Raw genomic sequence first — 9,489 nt, forward strand, 5'->3', positions numbered from 1 at the left:
CATTTTTAAAGCTTCATTGTTATTCTACACCATTAGAGACGTCTGTGAGCTTTTTACGAAACTGATTCAGCCGATTCAGCCGTCGCAGTTTTATAAACATGGCCGCCCGCGGATGGAATTGTGCACCGTGCTCCCGTGCTGCTGGAACGTCATTTCACAAGGTAACTATTGCAAGTCGTTTATATGTACCACTCAGTGTTTAAACCCTTCCAATGCCCCTCTTGTGTTTTATGCATGATTTCTTGCTCTGTAATCGAAGGTGGGTGCTCAGTGCGGAAACGGTCGAAAGGCTTCTCCCGGGGTGGCGGGAGAAGTTGCAACGCTTGCTGCACTGTTTCGCGTCGCTCAACTTGTTTTGTGCCTCTAGCTGTTGATTATTTTACATGAATTTATTATACAACTAGTGTATAAGGGATCACTGCAACAGATAAAAAAAAACGCCGCAGATGCCGGAAAGCCGAGCAAGGACAACTCTAGACAAAGAGACATTGGGCCTCAATAGTTTGACTAACTAAAACTTTTCACGTAGCTTAGTTCCTGGTTCTAGGCCTCAATCATCAGTCCCGCGCTACCCGGAACGAAATCACTCATTTCTCGCATGTATTTAGATAAAACCACGTCTCGGGTTTTGTCAACGCGTGAGACAGTCCAGTGACAGCCCTCGGTACTGACTGCGTTTTTTTCTTTTTCTTTTTTTTTTTCAGAAATGATAGAGCGACATAGCGCAGGCGTTATGCGTTATAATTTACGCGTTTAACATTTTTCACTGAGTAGCATGTCAGTGTGTGATGTGCTCAATTTACTCAGCTCGCGTGATCGCCTGCCCTTGTATGTGCTAATGACTGTGCGGCAATCTAAATGTGGCTTGCTGCTGTAACTTTGCGGCCGTTTGTAGATGGGCATGTTGGCGACTACACAACCTCCACAGCAAAGAGAATTCCGGCAAACTATGCAACAAATGGCAACGTGATCTGGGCCGCTTTGAATACTCAGATCTGGGCCGCTTTGACGACTGTTTTAAGTGCATCTTGTTTAAAGGGCTGCGAAGACTGACTTCACAGTGCGGTTAGTCTTAAAAAGCCTTAACAATTTTTCATGAGCGGTAAACACAACCTTTCACTCATTTTGTTTGTAATCTTTCTCAAATTGCACGATATGCTCTGAATATAGGTATTGCAGTCAGTCTTTAACTGCCAAGCGGCTATATTTCTTTTTTTGCCAGTTTCCTGTAGTCTCTTGTCGGCAAGCAGACACTCAGAGATGCAGTTAGCAGTTTTTACAGGCAGCTTTAAACCTTGTGGGCATTACCAGAAAACTGCGACTCCCGTGTCTAGTGTCGTCCTTGTTATTGTTACTCTGTTATATTTCATTGTGCTTTGCACCATTGGATCCCAGGGAAGACTAATGTAATGGCGCATTTGACAAATGTTTAATGGTAAATGGCTGCAGTAGCTTGCATGTGTGTGATACGTTGTGCCAACAAGCATGATTGTAAGAGCCAGTTCAAAATCTCTTGACTGAAAATTATTTAGAAAAACTGTTTCATTTACTTCTGAAGCAGGTGAAATGTTTGGGCAGTCACGGAATGTAAAGGTCATGTCCATGAAACAGAACTAAATAGCAAAATTTCTATCACACATCAAATTTCTGCGCAAAACAACCCGCAAGCTCCTCAAGGTTTCGCGTAGCGGCGGGCTGCTTTAGTGTTGCGAGTTCTGGCCGCGAGGTTTATTTTGACTGTAGCGCAATCACGGGAGCATGTATCAGGAAGGGCATTGTGAGAGATCAGCGAAGCTCAGCTTGTACTCGTAAGCATGCCGTTTTACCCGAGGTGTGAAATCACCATGGGTAAATGTTTATCTGTACACTTCGGTAATGCTCGAGTTGTGTTTCCTTACTGGCAGTGTTCAAGCCAGCCGGTGTCCGCACTGTTCATTGAATTCATTACAAGTTGTTTTCTAAATTATGTGCAGGCAGCTTCATGGGCCATGGAAAGCCTCCCCAGCCACAAGGAACTCCAAAGGATAAGAAGACAGCAACACAGTTCTGACGTGCTGCAGGAAGAGCTGCGGCACACTAGAAAATCCTTGGAGCTCCAATGCAGTGACTGCCAAGGAATGATATGAAAGTCGTTTAATCTGATTTTCTTTTTCTTGATTGCTCATGTATATTTTCCTGACACTAATCAAAACTGTTTTTTTTGTGTGTGTGGTAAGCTACTACGTGGTAAAAAAACTGCGGATTTCAGGGCATCATGCCAGAATAAGGTGCATGGCACCAGTACTCCCTCAGGGTGTGGTTGTCCATTTGGATGTTTGTATGGTCTCTGCTGTGCGTCAACTAACACCACATACATGGCTAATGTACTATTACAAAGTGCAGCATGTCTAGTTTTGAGTGATATCAATATTATTTATCTTAGTGTATGAGAGACAAATTCAAATTTAAAACTCGAGAAATCTTATTTTGCTTCACTTGCCTCTGTATTTTCGAAGTTATAGAAAACAATTCAACAGAAATTGGATAGATTGCTGTGCATTTATAATACATACCAATTAGTGGCTGCATGATGGAATTCAATTGGTTTCAAAATTTCTTCATATTTCTGCTAAAAAGTCTAAAAAGGGAAATTCTCTACTTGATATTTACATGACTCAGTGCAGAGCAGTGATAGTTTTTGTACATGTTGGCTGTAGACTGATTTTTTTGCCGTCAAAATTTGGCTGCATTTATTTGGAATTTTTTAATTTCCAAGGTTAAAATGTCGCAATATACATCCTTACACGGTCCCACATTTTCAACGCTAACTCATAAGTATGCATGCACATATATTTCCACAGTTAGACCTCAGTGCGTAAAATGGTAACAAAATGCAGCCAAAGATTAAAGGTAGGAAAATATGCATACAGCCAACACGTGCAAAGTGCTATTCTTCTGCTCTAAGCCGTGTAATGTTACCTGTTCATCAATTTTCTTCTGTTAGCTTTTATTTGCCTTTTAGCAGACAGGTGAAAACCTATTTGGCTGAGAACAAATTTGTCATCATGTGGCCAATTGGCATGTCTTCTAAGCACACAGCAAATGTCCTCCCTTTACATTGAATAGTTATACATAATTCTTTTCGAATAAAGGTACACGTGATCCAAAATTTTATTTTATAAGTTTTTTTTTTTCATTTGCAGTAGGTTTTAGATTTAGTATTTTATATCAATCAGAACTAGATCAGCTGGCCTTTCGAATGATTTCTATGTGTGTGTGGTGCAAAGCGATGCCTTACGGTAGCCCCGTATTGTTCAAAAGTGGCCGTGCGGCCTGAGGGAGTGTGACTGCCACATTAAAGGGCCATGTAGACAAAATACAAGCTTGTTTTCTTCGAAAGATTTGGGGTTTTGTAGTGCCCTTAGCACGTGTCGGGCAGCAAATGATGCTTTATTCGCCAAGAAATTAATCAGTTCAAGTTAAAACTTTGATTCTCCCGCCAAATCGTGTTTTGTGACGTCTGCCATGACATCACAAGGAAGGGTCTTCAAGCTAATTTCAAGTGCGCCGTCCTGCCTGCAGTGGACTGCGGAGCCTTGTTTACCATCAATCCTCTTAAATATCGCCACCATGCTGTCTTCACCTTTGCTTTGTTTTTGACTGTATTTGCACCTGGCTTGGTTTTATTACGGTAGGTACTAATTCCTTCGTGAAACATGGGGTACGTCTACAATTAGGGTCACGTAAGACAATGTCGCTTACACCGCTCGGCCAGTGTCGTCTGAGACAACCCCAAAGCGCCACAGTGCTGTGCTGCTATAATAAGCATAGTGTGCGCAGTAGTTAACAGCAATACGCACTGGTTCTTCTTTTGTAACTTCCATTGTTTCACCCCACCATTCTTACTGCTATAAAATGAATATGCATTACACTTAAGCGAAAATAGCTTATTCTGCAAGCTTATAAGCCCTGCCTAACTTGTGTTTGCTTTTGCTGGCCTCAGCCAATCGCACGGCTGTGCGTATGGTGTCATGTGTCCTAATGTGGGAAGTGAGCTAGTCGGTCGCATGGCAATTCCCTTTTTTCCTAATTATGTAGCTTATTTGAGCAACGTTTACATTCAAAGGGGCCATGGAGACAGGTCAAGTTTGGTTCCTTCAAAAGATTGCCTTGGTAGAATCAGGTTGACACCACTTTTAACGTAAACTTCACTCAAATAAGCTACATAATTAGGAAAAAAAGGGAATGGCCATGCGACCCACTAGCTCATTTACTGCAGCAGAACCTATGATGTCATATGCCGAGCTGTGCGATTGGCTGAGGCCGGCAAACGCAAATTAGGCAGAGTTCATGAGCATGCCCAAAGAGCTATTTTCATTTAAATTTAGGGCACATTCTTTTTATATCGGTAAGAATGGTGGGACAAACAGTGGAAGTTAGGAAAGCACACATAAACATTGAAGTACCTCTGCGTACTGCTGTTGGTACTGCACGCACTATGCTTCGTTTAGATGCATAGCACTGCGGGGCTTTGGAATTGTCTCAGACAACACTGGCCAACTGACGCAAGCGACGGTGTCTTACGTGACCATATTTGTCGAGCGAGCACCATGTTTCACAAAATGGTTATTTTCTCCATGAATAAAAACAAGCCATGTTTAAATACGGTCACAAACAAACCAAAAACATAAGACTGCTTTCTGTGGTGTGGTGGCGCCATCTAGGTCAACAAACAGTAAACAAGTCTCCGCTTCACACCAACTTTGGCTGAAAGACCTGCTCTTATATCACTGCAAACGTCATTCAAACACACGTTTTGGCGTGAAAATCAAAATTTTAGCTTAAATTGATTAATGTCGCAGTGAACAAACCATCGTTTGCTTCTGGACAAGCGCTGGGGGCACTAAAAAACACGAAATCTTTCGAATAAAGCAAACTTGTATTTTGTCTTCATGGCCCCTTTAAAGTCGTGTCAAAATGTTTCTATCGAGGCAATCTTTTTAATGAACCAAACTTGTGTTTTGTCTGCATGGCCCTTTTAATTGTTTTCAGTAACTTTCTGTGCACTAATGTGCTTTTCCTTTGTCGTGAAACATGTTTCACCTTTTGGTATTTCATAAAGTACTGCACTTTCAGACCTTATTCTTTATGCCATTAATTGCTTAGAAATTAGGCTCACTCTATTTTGTAAATGAATTATTCAGGTGCATGGCACATTTCTGATGTAAGATGTAAAAGAGAAGAGACGATTCTTATCTTTCTGTACATAACTCGTGCTACCTTTAGAAATTTTTCATGTGAAATTTCACTTCTGCTTCAGCTAGTCGAATTTATTGTGAGAAACAGAAGTAAAGTCATGCATCAAGTTATAAAGAACTTTTGTTTGTGGTATTAAAAGTGTATGGTGTACCTTTAAGACTTAAGTGCTGCTTGATTTTGCCACTGATCTTTGTTATGTACGAAATTCGTCCAATAAAATGGTTTTGCAAGGTTTTGCAGAGTTCTAATTGTGCCCTTGAGTGGAGGAAAAGCTCCATTGCAATGGAATGTTGAGCTATAACCACAAGCATTAATGAAACGTGTCCTGAAAAGGACCTACGAGCACCTTTTTGGAACATCCCAAAAATTTCCTTTCTTTGTTCTACATGGGATGTCAGACCTCCCAGCAAAGTCCTGGTCTGGGACATCCCAGCGAGGTCTTTTTTTGTATCACTTGGGATGTTTTTGGAACTTAAGTGGGATGTCCCTGGGAGTTCCCGAACTCCGAGGTGGGACATCCCTGGTACTTACCTAGGATGTATGTGCGTTGTCTGGGGAGTTATCAATCATAATCACGATCATGATCAACCAGAATTAACTCGCCCGAACGTCGACCCTTCTGCTCAACCTTCGAATAGTAATTTGACTGGTTGTGCGGTCGTGTTATTTTTCCGCCCAAATAATTTTGTTTCGTCAGTAACCGTCATAAGTCTAGTTAAGAAAGATTATATTACATTGCAATGTCAACAGCGTAGCAATCGCCTCGTCGAAAGTCCATTGCGAGCACGGATCACCGTGACCTACATATGCTCTGCGCGCTTCGCATTCGACGTCCGCGCTTCCGTAAACATGACTAATCGGTGAACATAACGAGCACGGTGTCATTGAAAACACGTATTTACTCCCCGATATCGATTTCTATGTCAGTCGGTGCCATACCGGTACGTTTGCATCGCGGAACTACGGAGCACCACCGGCACCACCACCACACTGCTACTGCTGCTCGCAACAGCGGGATCGGCATTTTCCGCTCTGGCAGCAAATTAAGACCTAAAATCCGTCAGCAGATGATAAAACAAAACAGAACACACACACACAAGCACTGCAACCGCTAACTTAACGCCAAACCACTACGGTTCACTTCGTAATGCACGGGTACCGAGCAGACGCACAAAAAGAACGGAGCACTTAACAGCCCAGCGCGGAAGTTTCGGCGGTCGGTTCATAGACGGCGCTAGCGTCTGGTCAGAAAAAGCAAATGGCGGCGCCCACCTCTAGCAAGGAAAATGGTGTATACTGCCTATACGGGGCGCCTGCCCGTTTTGCTGTGCGAACGTCAACTGAAGTTTCTGCACACAACTGGGTGCGAAGCCCATTGACAGGCCTTGTCGATGGCGTTTTCAAAGTTGAAAGATTCGTACATTTTACTTGTATTTTGCTATTCTTGTATGTGTGCCACTGCAGGTCGATGAGGATCTCATTTCATGACCGCCTTTAGGCAAAGCAGTGTGCAAACAAATGACTGAGAGGTTCTTTTGCCCTGGCTTTAACCCGATTTATACACGGGCACCTTAACGGCCGTTACGAGAACGGCAGTTGGCCTTAGGCAGTTAGGCGAAAGCGATGGCTGATTTGCCGTTGATTATTGCTGCAATGGCGGTGCACCAGTGTCACAGGCAATTTTTAATTCAGATTTGCATGCGCTACCTTGTCATTAACGGTGGCGTTTTGGTTGCTTGCGGCAAACGTGACGTGAAGGGGCAAGATTCAGCCTGGTGCTGCATGTTGGTTGCCTGAAATGGCTGCCCGCTGCCTTTGTAAACAATAGCGCTGCTATTGGTGGCTTGCCGCTTTGGACCCTTACGGTGGCAGCGCTGACGCTTCTAAATAGTGATGAATGTGCAACACGGGGAGGAGCGCGATGTTCAATTATGCAGTCAAAGCTGTGGCTAGTCATGTTATTGGTCAGCGCTCCCACGATAGCCTTCCGATAGCACTCGATCTTACCTAGCATGTTCGTTGTGACGAGCAAGTTTTAGTTTGTTTATAGTAAATCTGCTATTCTGTAAAAATGAGAGCTTGTTTTTTAAATTTTTGTTGTGCAGGCCGCTGCACAAAGTTCAATGCAGACATTATTCAGGAGACTGATGAAAATGGGGACAAAATATCTATGTTCTGGGTTATTTTAATTTTTTATTAACGTCGAAGGGTGTGCTTATAGCGATTATCTATCATGAATCTTAAAATTGCTTTTATCAACACCTGCTTCGAAAGATGGTTTTGCTGCTCCAAAACACATTTTTGCCTGCTCCAAAAGCTGCTCCAAAGCGGCCTAAGCCGGTCGCATTACTGAATGTTTTTTTTTAAAAGATGCTTTGTGTTCGGACATGTACCAAGGAAAGCTCATTCATTTTTGTTTTCGAGGTCCGCTTAAGCTGAGCGTGGTGGCTCAGGCAGCGTATGCGCTTTTGTTCTTGGTCTCTTTGCGTCACCCGGAGACAGTGGCGTACGCACGATTTTATGTCGAGGGTAAAAAGGAAAGGTAAAGCATAAAATAATTAAAAAGTAAAACAAGCCGCAACGAAACAAAAATATAAACAGCAGAAACCGAAAATTATTCCAATAAAAATATCGCGATGATGTCGTGCTCCACGTAAGTGACCGATTATTTTGTTACCTTTTCCACCAGTGAAATCCTGAAACGGTTCATCGTTATTGGAGAGTAACATACTAGCCACATGGCGTTAGTGCGTATAGCTTGCGACAGTGGCACTGAAATAATTATCGGTAGTCATTATTTCATGATAGTTAAAGTTAGTGTCCTTGTACGCCCGCTGAATACGCCAGAGTCGGGAGGCCGCAACAAAAGAATACATTCACTGAGTCCGTTCACCTAGCCAAGTCCAACAGATTTTTCGAGACGCGTGAGCGGCTCATCTTGCGCCGAAGGCACGATGATATATGTGAACACGGCACGCATCTCTGTTTTGCCGCATCCTCAACGCATAATATAATTGATCAAGGTTAAAGTTTATTGCATTTACAAGCAATGAATTTTATTCGTCTTGAACAGATCCCCCCATACGACCAAAAGTTTGTCGTTGTCGATCTGGCGCCAGGCGGCTATCGCGGGTCTCTCGTCGAAACATTTATTTCGTGTCGCCTCAGCAGGTTAGGCATTAATTGTCTTTTCAATACAGTGCTCTACCTCGCCAAAACATGACAATATTTCCCAGCAGGAAAATTTCCCTCTGCCCCCAACCCCCGGTACTATTTCTGCTGGTGCTGCATGATAGCAGATGGTTGATAAACAGCATCATTTCATGGCACTAATCAGCGCGGACTGCCAATGTAGACGGCATGACTGCGTTTTGAAGAAAAGCAGAAGTTCGAGAATGGGAAATGTTGCCATGGGTAAGAGTAGACCATGTCGCTGCTTTGACTGCCAGCCTCTTCGGCGCATTGCGCGCATCCACAATACCAGCCGAATTTACCTCTTTGGGGAAAAGTCGGATGCCGCTGATTTTGCTCGCACGATTTGCTTAGCCGAGAGCGCAGCAACACCGGCCACAGAAAAGCCAATACATAAACAAAAATGGCAGCATCTCCACTCCGTGGATGGTGGCGAGGGTGCGGAATACGGGGACTCGAAATGACATCCAGGTTGCGCCCTGAGTGACATCCGATTTGCGCCCCGACCGTCATTCGATTTGATGCTGTGAGTTGCACCTTGATTATTCCCTAATCAAACTCCAACTCACGGCTCAAATCGAATTTCGCTTAATTTTTGCTTGATGGTGGTGTGCGGACGGACATTGGGAGGTTGTAAGGTACTCCGCACCGTTACACGTGAGGGAGTAAGCCGTTTGACTAAGCAGTGCTAGGGAGGAAAATGAGAAAATGGTAAACTGTTTGAGAAGAGATATAACCAAGTTCAAAGATTCGGGTGAAATAATCTTAGTTGGAGATATGAATGCCCTCATAGAAGATATGGATGGATACACAGACCACAACAGTTCTCTAGGGGTAGATCTGTGTCAGGAAAACCGGCTTGTAATAGTGAACACGGAAAACAAGTGTCACGGACAAATAACGTTGGAAAGCGGTAACAGACAGTCCAGCATACGATGTTGTGTTGTGTAATGTAGTTCTGTTCTTGCCACCAGGTGGCGCACAGTGCTAAGGTGGCCAATTTCTATTGTCATCATCAGTAACCATAGCTCGGTTATTAATAGCATGTAACAACAATAA

The sequence above is a fragment of the Haemaphysalis longicornis genome, unplaced genomic scaffold (assembly GCF_048455015.1).
Source record: "Haemaphysalis longicornis isolate Haplotype H1 unplaced genomic scaffold, Haemaphysalis longicornis Haplotype H1 scaffold_13, whole genome shotgun sequence".
Taxonomy (NCBI): domain Eukaryota; kingdom Metazoa; phylum Arthropoda; class Arachnida; order Ixodida; family Ixodidae; genus Haemaphysalis; species Haemaphysalis longicornis.